This window comes from Tachypleus tridentatus, chromosome 7 (assembly GCF_004210375.1).
Source record: "Tachypleus tridentatus isolate NWPU-2018 chromosome 7, ASM421037v1, whole genome shotgun sequence".
In the NCBI taxonomy this organism is placed as follows: Eukaryota; Metazoa; Arthropoda; class Merostomata; order Xiphosura; family Limulidae; genus Tachypleus; species Tachypleus tridentatus.
In genome coordinates, this window is record NC_134831.1 from 164499020 (window position 1) to 164516221 (window position 17202).

General features: G+C 33.1%; 1 protein-coding gene and 1 pseudogene across 3 annotated transcripts in view; both read left to right on the forward strand.

Moving 5' to 3' along the window:
- The window catches only part of LOC143257099 (solute carrier organic anion transporter family member 3A1-like), a 31838-nt pseudogene extending 26927 nt beyond the window's left edge, over window positions 1-4911 (forward strand). Inside the window, exons 14-16 of the transcript XR_013031687.1 lie at window positions 708-772; window positions 1743-1866; window positions 4228-4911. The product of XR_013031687.1 is annotated as a solute carrier organic anion transporter family member 3A1-like (transcript). The remainder of the gene's footprint in view (window positions 1-707; window positions 773-1742; window positions 1867-4227) is intronic.
- A 5784-nt stretch (window positions 4912-10695) lies between these two features.
- The window catches only part of LOC143257102 (solute carrier organic anion transporter family member 74D-like), a 52935-nt gene continuing 46428 nt past the window's right edge, over window positions 10696-17202 (forward strand). Inside the window, exon 1 of one of the 2 annotated variants that reach the window (XM_076515334.1) lies at window positions 10696-11723. The gene's annotated coding sequence lies outside the window, so the exon portion shown is untranslated. Of the gene's footprint in view, window positions 11724-13828; window positions 14474-17202 lie in introns of those variants that run through there. The other variant, XM_076515331.1, reaches the window with a different exon arrangement.

Below are 17202 nucleotides of genomic sequence, written 5' to 3' on the forward strand. Positions count from 1 at the left end.
TTGTTCTACACTACTATTACTTCAGTACTTACACTTTGTTGTCTGGATATAGATTGTTCTACATGTTTTACAGTACTATTACTTCAGTACTTACACTTTATTTTCTGGATATAGATCATTGTACATTACTATTACTTCAGTACTTACACATTATTGTCTGGATATAGATTGTTCTACATGTTCTACAGTACTATTACTTCAGTACTTACACTTTGTTGTCTGGATATACATTGTTTTACAAGTTCTACAGCATGTTCTATGGATAACTGATATTATTTTTGAGTGATGTCTCATATAAACAGAATTAACAGCTTTTCCTTCTTTCAGATATGTATCCAAACCTTAGTTATTTAAACACAAATATTTGTGTAAAGATAATCTGTCAAAACAAAACTGCACTTAAGACAAATATAAGAAAGTGACAAATTGATCCAGTCTTTATTTGTGTTCCAAATCAACATACAGTGTCATATTTATGTCTTTTAAACTTAAAAATTATAATATGTCTTACTGTCATTCTATATGTGGCTATCTGATGTAAGCAGGAAGTTGATTTTTTTTTTTATTAATAAAAACCAACTGTTTAGAGTGAGTACAGTATTTTGTATTATTCTAAAATCTGAACTTGGTGGTCATCAACTGTTGCTATCTCATAGATAGAGATGTATAGAAAAGCAAACTTGAATTCACAATGGTTGTTTCTTTAGGTCAGTGAGAGATGAAGAAAGAGCTTTTGCCCTGGGAATGCAATTTGTCATATTTCGATTATTTGGTAAGTAAACTGGTGTAACTAAATATGGAACTGGGGGCTTTTCCACCTTTAAAATATGTTTCCTGAGGAATATTCATAATTGTTTTAAATTCTTAATTAGAATTCTGCATTCAATTAATTTTTAAAGATAAAAATTTAACCAAATTGAAATTTATTCAAAGTATTCGTAATCTCAGTTTCACGTGTCTTAAAATGTTAACCTTTTCCTACTCTTAACTTATTTAAGATATCACTATGATGGTACATTTATAAAACACAAATAATCACTGTAGTCCATATGGCTATGCTTATGTCTGATTAATGTCCTCATTTTCACAGCTGTATCTAGATCTTAACAACAATGTATGTATTTAATATACTGATAGGTTACAAACCCTTTTGCCGACTGATCTAGATAAAATGTAATTGCTCATAAGAAGCAACAACAAAGCTGTTATTTAAAGAATTAAAATAGAATTAAATAAGTGTTGCAAACTGTTGTAAGGATGTTTTGAGACCAACTGAATAGTCTCTGAATTAATAAGTGTAAGTATCAAAACAGAAAGTTTATATGCTGATGTTATAGTATAATTATAAAAAAATGAAATAAAATGATTTTCTAAACAAACCTAACTATTGTTATAAACTATATAAATTTAAAGTAGTAAATCATTGTGTATTTGTTTCCTACAAACTCCTTTATCAACAGAAAATATGCACATTTTGATGTTGTAAGTCATTACTGTTACACAATGTATCAGAAGTATGCAGCTGTAAGCCTAACCTAATACACATCTTGTGGATTTCAAACGTTGTTAAACTGGCAAAAATTTGACTGCTATAAGGCAGACTTTCAGTTTGTGGATTGATATATTGTTATAGCAAGACAACTGAATTGAAGAATTTTATAAAAACCAGTTAACCAAGATATAGTAACACAAGTTTCTGCTCCTCCCAGAATGCAAGATTGAGATTTTACATATAAATCTAGGTTACATCCCCTCTCCAATTATGTTTGGTAATGTTATTGACTCAACATGTCTGGTGTGGAAAGCCTACTGTGGAAAACCAAGTGGATTTTGTCTTGTATACGATATTGAACAATTTCGTCTAAGGTAAGAAAAAACAATTTTTTTTCTTTTTAAGTTACAGATTGACTTTTACATATTTCAGAAAGGTAAAAAATACACAGCTTGATACATGTGCAAATACACACAACATTTAGAATCTGACTGAACTAAGGAACAACACAGTACAATTAGAATTCAGTTGACCCAAGAAACAATTACTTAAAGTATAGTTTAAATCTGGTTGAACTTAGTAATAACCAACACAGAGCAGTTAGAATCTGGTTGACACCTTAGGAGCAACTACCACAGTATAGTTAGATTCTGGTTGATACTTAGGAAAAACTGAAACTCTATAGTTAAAATCTGGTTGACACCTTAGGAGCAACTGCCAGAGTATAGTTAGAATCTGGTTGACACCTTAGGAACAACTGACACAGTATAGTTAGGATCTGGTTGACAACTTAGGATAAACTGACACAGTATAGTTAGAATCTGGTTGACACCTTAGAAGCAACTGGCACAGTATAGTTAGAATCTGGTTGACAACTTAGGAAAAACTGACACAGTATAGTTAGAATCTGGTTGACACCTTAGAAGCAACTGACACAGTATAGTTAGAATCTGGTTGATACTTAGGAACAAAACTGACACAGTATAGTTAGAGCCTGGTTGACCTTAGGAACAACTCACACACAAAAAACTGGCAAGCTTGTATTGTATCTTGTTGGTATTCTTATAAACTTTAGTAACTGATTGTTTCAATGTGCATTACTTGTTAGTTCTAAGATATGTTGAGTCATTGCCTTTGAAATTAGTAAATATAAACATTGTTTTCATGTGTTTTATGTGAAAAGTCTATAATGTCAGATGGTATCTCACAATAAAGATTGAACTGTTACTTCACTAAAGTTTGTTTCTGATATGACATGAATATATTCTTCACACTTCACACGTGCCTAATACATTTTGCTTTCTTCTTTCATCACACATCCAGAGGGTAACAGTGATCAAATTGCAGGGATGCCAAGCAAGAGAGAACACTATAAACATCATATCACGTTCGTGATTTATAAAAGAAATAGAATGTTCCTCAGTTTAGCTTTCAAATAGAATTCAGTTTCCTAAATTGTAAATAACGGTTTTCAGTTATGCTTTACTGATTAATGAATTTCAATTTTAGTTTCTTTTGAAGAACCAGAAGAGCCTCTTTGAACTGTAGCGTAGCATTACAAATAACGTTTTGAACATAATTTTATAGTTTTGTAGCAAAATAACACAAACAAGTGATGACACATTATACATCTACCTAATTACACAACATTTTCTACTTTAAGTATATGCACTGATAAGGAATTATGTCTAAACTTTTTAATTTTTTTTAATTTTTAGTTCAACATTAATACACAGATATGTGTCTAGGTTGGCCGTGCCACTAGTGTGATTGGTTGGAGTAAGCAGACAGTTATAAGTGTTTTTGAAGTATGTGTAAATAGTAAAGAACAACACAGCTGCTTGGGTTTTAGAGAATTTCAAGTCTGGTTTCTTATAATACTTGTATCTGTCTTAAAACATGTCAAGAGGTCTGAATGGTAATATTAAGAAAAACATTCTAAGAAAGTTTACTTCCCCATATCTCATATAAGAAAAGCAATGGCTAGCAAATAAATAATTCAGATACAATCTTTGTTTACATAGTGTGGTTTTGTAAACATAAAGATATATGTTTTGTTTTATGAAAACAGAGAATGCTGTCCTTTTTCTCATAGCAAATATCGTGATATAATAAAGATATTTCAATGAATTTGAAAGTTTGTCCTGAGAATGTTTTAAGTTAGTGCAGCTGTTAAAACATCTTTGCTTAGTATTTAATTCATAAGCTAATACTGACTCTATTATGTTAAAGAATTTTTGTCAGATGTGAAATTAAAATGAGAAATACTGTTACGCCTCCTATAATGTTGAAATGTGTTTGATATGCACGTTACTTTGAGTCTTCTCTACTTCACCATACAGTAGCCTAAACCACTTTAGTTATGTGAATAATGTTATAATATTTTGTAGTATTCATTATTCAACATTATACAGCTCAACAACACTTGGTTCACTATATAATATCAAACAATGAATTAAACTAAATGTTATAACATTATTCACATACCTACATTGATTTAGGCTACTATATCATGAAGTACATCAGACTAAAAACCCCAGCGATGTGATTGATTCACCTTAAAACATTTTAAACTTAAGATTAATTATTATTATTAGTTATTAGTTTGAATAAGAAATGCCTCAGCATACTTGTGATTTTAAATACTTTAAAATACTTTAATACTTGTGATTTATGATAAGCCTAGCATACTTCCTAAGCAGTGTGCTTGTATTTAAAGCTTTATCATATTTCAGGTATATTGTAATTTGTTCTGGGTTGAAGGTGGCAGCTGGTCTCCTCTTCTTCCTTGATTGGGTGTTGATATCATGGCAACACAGGAAGGAACTGATAGGAGGTCCAGCCATGAGTGTCGGTGAGATTGTTTCCTCCATTATTTCCTTGGACCGGCTCTCAGCTATGGGTAGAAGTGACCTTGGTGGAAGAGAAGAAGTGATTGTTACAGAAGAAAGCTGTGACACATGCTGTGTTCCAAACCAACATGGGAAGGATCATGTTAACAGACATGGATCAAAACCTCATGTTAGTTTTGTAGACATACCAACGTAGTATTTCAATTGTATGTATATTTATAAACATGGCAAAGAATCTAGTGAACAGAATGTAAGTATATGCATAGAGACTTAGTCTGTGGTTAGGTATTCAATGTTCATGTACTTAAATGTTATTTGTGAAGATAAAGTTATTTAAAGTATATAAGACTATATTTCAACACTTAAATTGACTTTACTTGTCTTATCTCAAACTTGTCAAGTACTTTTAGAGGTTTCTCAGCTTTTATTGAGCTATTTCTCGCACAGCGAGAGAAAATAGTTTGTGTAAACAATCAGAGTAAGGTGAATATTAAAGTTGTTGTGATGTTAAACCTCACAACATGAGCTTATAAGATGTGTCAAATTAAAACAAAGTTTTTAAGTAAATTATTTATGTGTGTCATAACTTTTATATTATTAGAAGTCAACATTCATTAAAACTAGAGAATGCTGAATTTGTCATACAAATAGAATTATCAGTTGGTGATAAGAAATTCTTGAAGAAAAACTTAAAAATTGTAATGTCAAAACCTAACTTCACATTTTTTGAATAACCATAAACAAGTCTTGACAAAGACAACATTTCATACAGCGTGTATGATTGGATGTCATTAAAATGTGGAACTAATACATGTCTTAAGACCATCTTTAAAAAAAAACAAGAAAAAATAACATTTTTAATAGCATAGCCCAGGCTACATCTGGGAAATACAGAGAAAATCCAAACAGATGAACACACCAAATGGTTTCTTGATATTTCTATTACCTGTTGGAATTCCATTTAAAAATGAAAATAATCTATATCCAAATACTATATATAGGTAAATCTTAAATAAATATAAAAGGATCCATATTGCATATGTAGCACTGTACGTCTACCTGTACCAGTCTGTTATATGTGGCTTATAATGCACAGGACGATACATCTGTTTCTACCAGTCTATGTTACATATTTTAGAACTGAACATCTATTTGTACCACCGTGCAGGGGACGTAGATCCTGGGGGGGATGGAGGGTATACATCTCCCCCTTCATTTTAGGTGGGGGAGTATGGTGCATACAATCATCCCCCCATTCAGTTTGGTCTGTTGGATTGTTTCATTGCATCACAGGCCTACAAATTGTGTGTTTGTTCTTGTGATTCTCGTGTTCTTACCAATCGAATTACATAATTAGGCCTAGATGTAGGCTTCTTCAGTAACCGAAATGTACATCTTTAATATAGGCGTGCTTCAAAACTTTTCGATGTAAGCGATCGTTCGTAAGTATCAGTCAGTAGGCCTAAGTATACATGAAAGTATCGTGGCAACAAGATTACTCTGAGACTGCATGTTTGCAGCTTTCAGGTTCACGTAATCAGAGATTACTAATTTGCAAATTGAATAGTCTTCATAAGTGGTTGCAAAAATCATCCCCTTCCTCCCATCGGGTGTAAAAAATCTACGCCCTTGCCACTGTGTATTACATACATAGGACTATACATCTATGTGTACCAGTCTGTGTTATATGTGGCTTATAATACATCTATGTGTCAGTGTTACTGTTACACAGACTTTGTTATTAATCAATGATTTTTGTTCTCTACCAGTCCCAAAACTCCTGTTTGATGAACATTAATAATAACAAGTGAAAAAATACATAAATTGCTTGTTAAATATACAGCTGCATAAGGAGTTGTCGGTATTGAAACGTGGATTTAAGCTGGTAATTGATATAATAAAAAAAATTAAAATATATTTAAGGAATAATAAAATTTCTACGCCATGTAACTGGAGTGTAGGCAAAAAAACGTTTCTTTAGTCTCACATACAGACAAACAGGTTATTCTGAGTAACAGTTAACATTTTAAAATAGGCTTATTTTAGGTCCACGTCGTTTTCCCAAACCAAGGAACATGAACTGAATAAATGTGGTTGAAATATCACACCTATATTTAACTCTTGAGGATTCTCTTATGTAATGCGGTTTTAAATAAAAGTACATACCATACATAGTTTAATATGCTTTGTGGTTTTAAATAAAAGCACATAACATACACAGTTTTAAATGGAAATATTCTAAGACGTAATTAGTTTTCTCAGGGCGAATAACGCATTTCTAGCCATAGCAATAGTTACCTTGGCAGTGTAATGTTATAAGAAGCACGACCCTCGTTCTCATAATCCAGACATGTGAATCAGTAAGCCACGCCCTGCACAATTTTGTAGATAAAAAAAAAGTTAGACGATTTTAAATTAGTATCTAAAAAATACAAACGTCTATATGTGGAAACTTAATGTGTCTTACAAACGTCTACTCTGTCAAATAAAATTAACCACGAAAGAGCGTGAAAATTTGTAAAAATGTTTTCTCAAAACTGTATCACACTGTGAACGATAAAATTGGAGTTCAAGGGCGTGACGTGTTATCTAGATTTGTTCCTAGTTATAACAGTTTAGAAAAGCACACTAATTTATCTAGTGTACTCTTATATTCGTGCTTGTTCGTGACAAGTTTTTATTGCGCTAATTTTATGTCGAAACTGAAGAGTTGGATACAGACTACCCAATTCCACAGATAAACAAAACGTTCAATTAAGGGAAACAAAGGTAGTTGTGATATTGCAGATTTGTACTCTACACGCCTGTCTATTTATTTACTTCTTGTCAAAAGGGATTACTTTTTGTCAAACTGGCCTGTAAATGTTGCAGAGTTTAAATTATAAAAAGTACACCTGGTGTTTAAGCTTATTATTAATGTACTCCTTACTTTTTGGGTGTTAAACTGCTGGGAAATACGCGGAACATTGAAAAATAGTATTTTGTAGTGAAACGTGTAGAAAATAGTAAAGCATTCTGTACTGAAACGAACAGAATATGGAATATTTTAAAATACACGAAAGTTTTGTGTGCTGAAACTTACTGAAGACCTAAAAATTTCGATACTAGATGGTACTTTATATCAAACGCTTTAAAATATCACAAAGTTATCACCATCAGAAAATGAAGAACTGTAAGGTATCCTAGAGATTTCACCACTTACAACATGACCATACTCTAAGAAACCTTTACCAATTACAACATGAACCATAATATAAGGAACGGTATTAGTTACAACATGATTACATTGGAAGTTATACGAAACTCATTATTAAACAAATTGGTTCGAAAGGCTATTTTTATGTGTCTACTACATTACTTGACACTGCACGTAAATACCAACTGTAACCCTTTGGTTCTTTAGTTTCTTTTTTTATCTTACTTAACTCATAAAATATATCTAAAATATAAGCTCAGAAAGTAAAACCCAGTAACTTCTTTATATCTGTTTTTAGTATAATTGCAATAAGTCGATTTTCCAATTTTGTTCTGTGGTTTGTTTGTTGTTATAGCGCATAGTTATACAGAAGGCTGAATGTGCTTTCCTCACTACGGGATTGGAAAGCTTAATTTTAGCGCGAATAACTCAGACTTATTATTATGTTACCCGTGGGCTCATTCTACAGTAATCTAATTAAGTTTCGTCAAATATAACAGTCTTTACTCTCGTTTTCTGTGTGTAAATTAATTACAATGATCATTGTTATTCTGTACACCAATCGTAATAATCTTATTGTTATCATTATTAATATTTTTTTATAAAATTATCCTATTTTAATAAAATTAATACTAACATACTTCTCAGCGATTGGTGCTCGTGTATAAGGGTCGTAAGAACGACATATGGTCGCCTAGTAACATTCCGTACTGTTAAAAGATGCTAAACACATTCACACGAGATTACTGGTTTCACTGAACGTCGTAATTGGTGGACATAATTCGACTATATTCGGTACGTGTCCCACAGATAATTTATGTACGAGTATGGCTATTAGGCTTAACTAGCTTATGTAGCCTTGGGTACAAAGCAATTAATCTTTGGCCTAGTGCTTAGCGTGACCGGACTGTGAATGCATGCATTTGGTCAGCTCGTTGATGAGACTAACAGTGGGTAATTGTCTTCTGGCAAGTTTATCAGTTTAAGATTAAAGTTAAGAGTAGGCTTGCATCTAATGCAAGATTGGCTTTAATAAATACAAATCAAAGCCTTGTCGAGTTCCTCCGGTAATATCTATCACTGGTACCGTTACACGTAGTTAGTTGTCCACTGGTCAACAGTTATCAGATTAGATAATTTAGATATTAATGGGTTAATGTTTGGTAATTTAACAAGCACAGATCGTCCACCAATAGCTGAACTGTCATTAAGTACTTTAATATACAAGGTGTCCGAAAATAAAGCTGAATAATTTTATTGTTATTTGTTCTACATGTACTTCATCATTCTCTATAATTAATCTAATTCTATGTTCAAATTCTGGGAAAACATCTTTCCAACACAGCAATAGGGATGAATAAGACAGCGTCATGAATTCAGTATTTCAGTACTTCTCGGTTTTTTGGTTTATTATGGTAGACTTATGTTTTCAAAAAGCACAAGAGATTAAAATCTAAAGAGGTTAAATCAGGCGAACGAGCGGGATATATTATAGGTCCTCCCTATCAATCCAACGCTGTGGAAAAGTTTGGTTTACGAACTCTTTAACAATTTGAGCAAATTGGAGTGGCACTCCTTCATGTTGGAAGATATTTCTTTGTAACAAGCCAGAAGTTTCTCGAAGTTGTGGAATAAAGAACTCTTGTAGCGTATGTAAATACGAGTTTCCAGTTCGTCAAAAAAACAAACAAACAATTAATACAACAAAACAATACTTACTACTACTTTTTTTATTGTTGTTATCTCAAATAACAACAAAGTTATTCAACTATATTCCTTTTCGCATATTTTGTATAATAATTTTCAATCAGAGGCAAATTATGTATTTGAAGCTAAATTAAAACCAAAAAAATCAACCTGTCCATCAATACAACTGATTAAATATAATATTCGTATGCTTCTTCTTACAAACATAAGAATGCATTATTTCATTAGATGAGTAACCTCGCTCTTAGTGGTATCGTTGGCAGTAATCCCAATAGTATCTCACAAGCCTCGGCCAGCTTAAAGACCTCAGCACGCATATTCAGCTACTAATTGAAAACAATCTTTATAATGAAAGTATAAAAAACACACTTTATAAGTAATATGATTGGTTATATTAAACATGCCAACCAATATTCTTAATGATGATAACTACAAAGAATAAAATATTACACTATCTGTGAAATACCAGAAGCATAAATATTTAAGTACAGAAGCTATAAAGGAATACAATATAAATATATTTTTAATTACGATGTAAGGCACCGTGCAACAAGTTATTTACTCGTGACGTTTCTTTTAAGGGTTGAATTCGTTTTTAACAAGTTTTAACGAAAATATTCTCCACCGAAGGAAAAGCGTGATTTCTTTTTAATCAGAGATTTTACGTTTTCAGATGCTCAGAAAGAAATTTACAAATAATTAGAGATTTTAAAACTTTCTGTTTTAACTACACTCGTGCTAAATTCTTGGTAAACTGATTAAGCCGGAAATAGTAAGGAGTTTCTCGTGTTTTTATTTCACCAATAACTTATGTTTGTTCTTCTCAGTTCATCATCCTTGAATAGTTATGTGTTATGTTTGTTCCTGTTGCTAGTTTTTGTTTCCTGCAATAGTTATGTGTTGTGTTTGTTTCTGTGGCTAATTTGTCCTTTACCCTGGAAAGTTAAATGTTATGTTTCTGTCGCTAGTTTATTTTTTATCCTGGAATAGTTATATGTTGTGTTTATTTCTGTCGCTGCTCGTTTCTTTACATCACAAGATTTTGCTAAGTTAGAGATTGTTTAGTTACAAAATCTATTCCAAGCTTCACTACATTTCCTGTTAACAAGGGAAGCTCTGCTACTTAAATACCAACATTCTACATAAATCTCTTTTCTTTCAATCTCATCTATTCGTTTCTCCTAGTTTGTTTGTTGTCTGATATAAAACTGTATTTAAGTGTTTGTCTTTTCGTCGTCTGCAATAATATGAAAGCAATGTGCTATGAAAATAGGTTTTCATGTTATGTTTTTTGTTATTTTTTAATTCCGCGCAAAGCTACTCGAGGGCTATCTGCGCTATCCGTCCCTAATATAGCAGTGTAAGACTAGAGGAAAGGCAGCTAATCATCACCACCCACCGCCAACTCTTGGACTACTTTTTTACTAACGAATAGTGAGATTGACCGTCACATTATAATGCCCCAACGGCTGAAAGGGCGATCGGGATTCGAAACTGCGACCTTCAGATTACGAGTCGAACGCTTTAACCCACCTGGCCATGCCGGACCAAGGTTTTCATGAAAGTTTATGATAATTTTGCACACAAGAAAACAATTGGAGAAAAATGATTTGCACTGAGACACTTTATATAACCAGTACTAGAAGACAGAAAAGAGAGAGTCCCTAGTAATTATAACTGTGACATAAACATTTATCCTGAAACATTTTTTAATGTCAATTTCGCATAATTGCTTTAAATATAATCACGAACACGGTTAGCCTCACACGCCGACTGTACTCGTGTGATATTTATAAGAAGTAACGTATTAAAATTCTATCAGCGTTCCAACAGTTATGCTGAATTTATAACTAGAATATTATTCAAACCGGTTTAACGACCTTAAATACTTTGTGGTTTCTATTCAAACACACATACACAATTTTATATTATTTCACTGAAAAACTTAAGAGGTTGCTAATATGTCATGCTAAGCCTAACACTTGTTTAGCGTCCATCTTTTGGCTTTATGGAATGTAAAGTGAAATGTAAGCAAATTCTCGCGTTGCGACTTGACGTTGAGCTCGTTAAATGAGCCTGGTTTCAAGAATAGCTACGTCAGCAGAATATTACCCCGGAAAATATGAATATTTCATTACTTCATTCGAAGTTAATTGGAACAGTGAAGTCACTGACTCGAGAGCGCGCGAAAGTCACGTTTTCCTAACGCGAAATTATTTGATGTGTTATGAAATGATATTGCTTTCATCGAAACATGCTTTGTTTCAGAATCAGTTCACGTGGTAGAAATTCGACCGATTCTGTGTTTATATATATGTAGCTCGTCAGACGTAGCAGCATTTCCCGAGTTTAAGAAACGATATATTTATATATGTTATCTAGTTTTCGCTTACTGGATCCAGGAAACAGAACTTCATTATAGTACTCGAGATTGGGTGAGAACGTTCCACAACCATTTGCTTGTTTTAGGTATAAGGTTAGTATTAAAATTTATTGGAAAGACATGTTAGTATTATGACCTGAAAAGGTCACTTTTAATCATTTAATCCCCGTTTGTATCAGTATTCAATCTTGGAAACAAGATGGTTTTTGTTCAGTAAATCAGAATACTGTAATATGTCTGGGAGACGTCACTCACTATAAAATAAACTTCTACGTTTCATTGCATTATTTTGTTTCTATATTTTGCATCTAGGCTTATGCTTCTGTTGGACCGTGCGCGCGATAACGGTTAGCGTGAAGTACTGTGAACTTGAGGGTCCGTGGTTCCCGTCCCACTATCATAAAATCGCGCTTCGTAATTTCATTTATAACTGTTATTCAATTAGAGAAGCCACAGAGATGGCGGTGGTTAATGTTGACCAGCTGTCTATCCACCTCTTAGTTCAAAATTATGCACAGCTATCATGGATAGGCTTTTTATGGCTTAGCAGGAGTTCCCAAAGCAAACAGTCATTGTTTTTAATAGACAGATAAGATTATACGCGATGACGAGAAACCCACTTGAAGTAAAAATGTATCTCAAGACTGCTGGTATGTCTATTAAAATTTTTATTAAAATAAACCTGTGAACAACGTTTCGACCTTCTTAGGTCATTTTCAGGTTAATAAAGAGAGAGTTTGTAACTGACCGTTGCCGGGCACATGTCTTAGGGACGATAGTCTAAACGGGTACGGGATTGAAGGGAACGTTGCAATATATGTTAGGTTATTAATTAGTATTGATATAAAAGTGTTCCTTTATATTAGTTTAATTTTGATTTGAGTTGTTATATAAGTAGGGCTTCTGTAATTTAGCGTTTGTTTATATTTGTTTCCCTACTTGTGTCTATTCATTTTCTATGGTTATGTTGTGTTTATTTGAATTGCAGTGTTCAAAAATGTGTGGAGGTGTGTTTTTGTTATTTGAATCTGGTTGCCATTTTTTTTTTTTTTTTTTCCAATACAGAAGTCATGGCAGTTGTTGCATTGTATTTTATAAATAATGTTGGTGTGGTGTTTGTCAGTATAGTTTTTACATGGTATGAACTTTAGTTTTGTACCTGGTTTTTGAATAAACTTGGTCTTTACTGGAATATTGTATTGTTATAAATTTTTCTTCCAAATGTTGGTTATTTTTTCGCTGATATCGGGAATGTATGCCGACTTCTATATTGGAGAAATAAGCAGAAAAATAGAAATCAGGTTGATTTCAACAAGACAAAAAAATACACACCTCCACACATTTTTGAACACTGCAAGTTAAATAAACACAACATAACCATAGAAAGCACACAGGCGCTAAGTAGGGAAACAAAATCAAAGAAGCCTTACTCATACAACAACCCAAACCAAAATTAAACCAATATAAAGGAACACCTTTATATCTACACTAATTATCAACCTAACACCTAACTGTATCGCCTCCTACAATCTAGTACCCGTTTACACTCTTGTCCCTAGGACATGTGCCTGGTAACTGTCAGTTGCAAACTCTCTTTGTTAACCTGAAGATGACCTAAGGTCGAAACGTTGTTCTCTGCTTTATTTTAATAAACGTTTTAATACCCGTACCAGCCGTCTTGAGATACATATCAGATTATAATTTATTTACAACAACAACGTCAAAACTAACCACACACTAATAAACACAAAATTACTCATTCATTAAACATTCAACTTTCAGACCCATAAGCTGTGCTTAACAAATAACCAGTGTCTTTATGTCCTCCTGCACGAAAGACTGTAACATACTATAGATATTGTAACCTGTATGAACTACTATGACACAGATCTGATTTACAACAGTTGTATAGTTTCATTTGAACAAATCCAGTTTCTTATTACGATACAATAAGATTACAGTTCAATTATCCGATTGCCAATTCAGAATGGAGAAGTATACTTCATGTAGGATAATGGTAATGGATACTCTGGATGGAATCTTACCTAATACATTCTAAACAATGTTAAACTGTGACACCCATTCAACGGTATATATTGACAGTAGCTGTCATTATTGTAAATCAAACAGTGACTTTTAATGCTCCTAGGTTATCGTTACCCAGACAAACGTTTTTCGAGCTACTATCAGCGTATGAATCCCTTAGCTTTCAACTATCTCTTAACGTTGATTGGTTAAGTGAATGGTGATGAAGATGAGCACGTGCTCTGTTTATTTCATGGCCGCCAGACGACGCTAAACACAAAAGGTGGAAAGCGAGTCTGAGTATCTCGAGCTAGTGAGAAGCCCGAGCGCGTGCTACACGAGATCAGCTGACGCTTTAAAACCAGTACCGCTGACTTTGGTCCAAGGTCGCTAGGGACAACGATCTCCGTAACTTTATATCCTTGGCATTGTATAATATTATACAATTATTCAACCAAGTTAGTCAGGAGAAAACGAAGTCTTCGAAAAGTGAAATGGGTTATATATTTCCCTAAATAACACGAATTTTCAGTTTGACTTTTTCATTTATTTTATGTATGAGAGAATGACGAAAGAATCTCATCTGTTTTACAGACGTTGGTTGTCAGCCAAGTGGTTGCTGTAAAAATCACAAATGTAAGACAGTAAACAGTGTTAACAAGACTCCCCCCCTCAGTTTTGACACCTGTGCTCACTAGTTATTCTTCTTGTGGGGCGATGCGAAATTAGGGCAGTAGTGTAGTTTCTGTTTCTGCAGTGAAACTACTGAACAGACTACTCCAGCTGACGTGACGATTTCTTCTCCCACAGATTTAAAGGTTTGTTCACAAAAGATCACAGGTCAAGAATACTGTTCGTTATTTTTTAAATGCCAAAGATTTCGTTCCACAGTATGATGTTTTATTTTCTTTCACATTTTCCGTTGCTATTCATAACAAATGAATATCTTTTAATAGAGAAAACAACCGTATTTTTGTTGGTGTTTGTTAATAGAAAATAAATGTATTTTGATCTTTGTTAACAGGAAGCCATCGTATTTTACTGACATTTTTTAATAGAAAAAACGTTTGTTAATACATAGAAAACAACCGTATTTTTGTTGACGTTTGTTAATAGAAAATAAATGTATTTTGATCTTTGTTAATAGGAAGCCATCGTATTTTACTGACATTTGTTAATAGAAAAAACGTTTGTTAATATATAGAAATTAACCGTATTTTGTTAGCGTTTATTAATAGAAAACAACCGTATTTTGTTGATGTTTTTTAATATGAAATGAGTTTATTATGCTTATATTAGGGCAATATGAACGCGCAAGCGCGTGTTTATATGTTTATGTGTGTGTGGAGTCAGAAGGAACCACATACAAACTTTCTACAGCACCAGTTTTCATAAAGATTTCGAAACCAATTACTTTAAAACATCTGATGTTTTACAGTCAATAACTTGTATGATGGTCGTGAAAGAAATCTGAATGATTATCAGATTACGAGTACGTGTCGTGAAAAGCCAGGCTTAACAGATTATCTAGATACGAAATAGCATACCATTGATTTCTTCAGAGGTTCTTCCACATTCAATGATTATGTCGTTCGATTAGCTGATTATCTATCACTGTCAAGGTACTGTGAAGATATAAAGATATAGGTTGTTCTTAAGAAGTAGGAACAAAGGATAGAGGGAATCCTGGTATAGTATACTTTCTACTGAGCGTAGAAATTACAAGATACGTAGACCTTTATAGGAAGTGCTGTATGAAAGCATATAGAAAGGTAGACCTTTATAGAAGGCAGAATATGTATAAATATGTGAAAGGAAGACCTTTATAGAAAGCAAAATATATATAAATATGTAAAAAGGCAGACCTTTAGAAGAAGTAAAAATATTCAAACATGTACAAAGGTAGATTTTTATAGGAAGTAAAAAAGTATATAAATATATAGAAGGATAGAATTTTATAAGAAATGAATAAATATATGAATATTTTTAAAAAGGTGGTTCTCTAAGGGAAGTAAAAATATACAAATATCTAGAGAGGTACACCTTTACGGAAGTAAAAGTATATAAATAGGTAGAAAGGTAGACCTTTATGGGAAGTAAAAATATATAAATATGTAGAAGGATAGACCTTTATTGGAAGTAAAAAAAATATATATGTAGAAAGGAAGACCTTTACAGGAAGCTTGACAAATGAAATTTCTGATAAAGGGGAAGGTTTTATTTTTTCTGCTTTTATTGCAGTGAGGTTATGAAACTCAGAAACAATAAGTCAGCCACTCAGATAAAATACGACCTCACTCCTTAGGCTTGGAAATAATTTTTTTTTATCGCTTAATCATTTTTTATACATGAGAAGGAAAATAAAACAGTAACATTTTAATGTCACTTACAAACTAAACGAGTTTACCTATGATGTATTTGAAACTGCGGAACGTATTCAGCAACATCGCGGCTTGAGCCTTGGACTTTTCGTTCTGTAGCCCAGCACACCAACTCCTATATCATGCTTGGACTAGTGAATTTGGAAATAGTAAAATGATCGCATATACCTCAAAACTAGGTTAGAAATTGTTACGAGAAAAAGGTTCGTAGGGATCATGGAATTTCTGGAAAGTTTTTATTTTATTTATTTATTTTTGAATTTCGCACAAAGCTACTTAAGGGCTATCTGCGCTAACCGTCCCCAATTTAGCAGTGTAAGACTAGAGGGAAGGCAGCTAGTCATCACCACCCACCGCCAACTCTTAGACTACTCTTTTATCAACGAATATTGGGATTGACCGTCACATAATAACGCCCCCATGGTTGAAAGGGCGAGCATGTTTGGTGCGACCGGGATTCGAACCCGCGACCCTCGGATTACGAGTCGAACGCCTTAACACACTTGGCCATATTTCTGGAAAGACAGGGAAAAATAAAACATTTCCTAGCCCTGGAAAGTCAGGGAAAAATCTTGTCAGGTGAAAGTTACTGCAGAATATACTAATGGAATGTAGTTCTATCATAATTTAAATTTTCCCAGTTTTCAAATATATTTTATCTCTAGCATTCAAGTCACACGTTATCTGTTTTCCCGGCACACTTTAATATGAAGCGTTTACTGGTTATTTGTAGTGGTCTTCCTATGGTTACCTACAACGGTTAGCACGAAGTTCTCTTGTGAAGTGATCCTCATTAGTGAGTAGGTTGTGTCGAAGGGGCTTATCGTTCATACATGAAGACATGATTTGAACAGAAAACGTCTAGAAAGTATATTTCAATCATAACTGACGAAAGGACGAGAGACAAATTATGGCTGTACCGAACAGATTATAGAAATTAAAATTGTCTTTATTGCCGCACAAAAAGCAATTTTTTTAGAACAAACTTGCAAGTCTGCAATCTGTAACAGAAGAACTGGACAGAAAGAACAAATTACTTCTAAAATAATGTTTACTATAATCTTCCTCGTCCATTAGACGGGAAATAACATACAGAAAAACAAAACTACACATTCTAACATGATTTAGGCCTGGTACCTACAACAGTTAGTTTATGTAAAACTAAA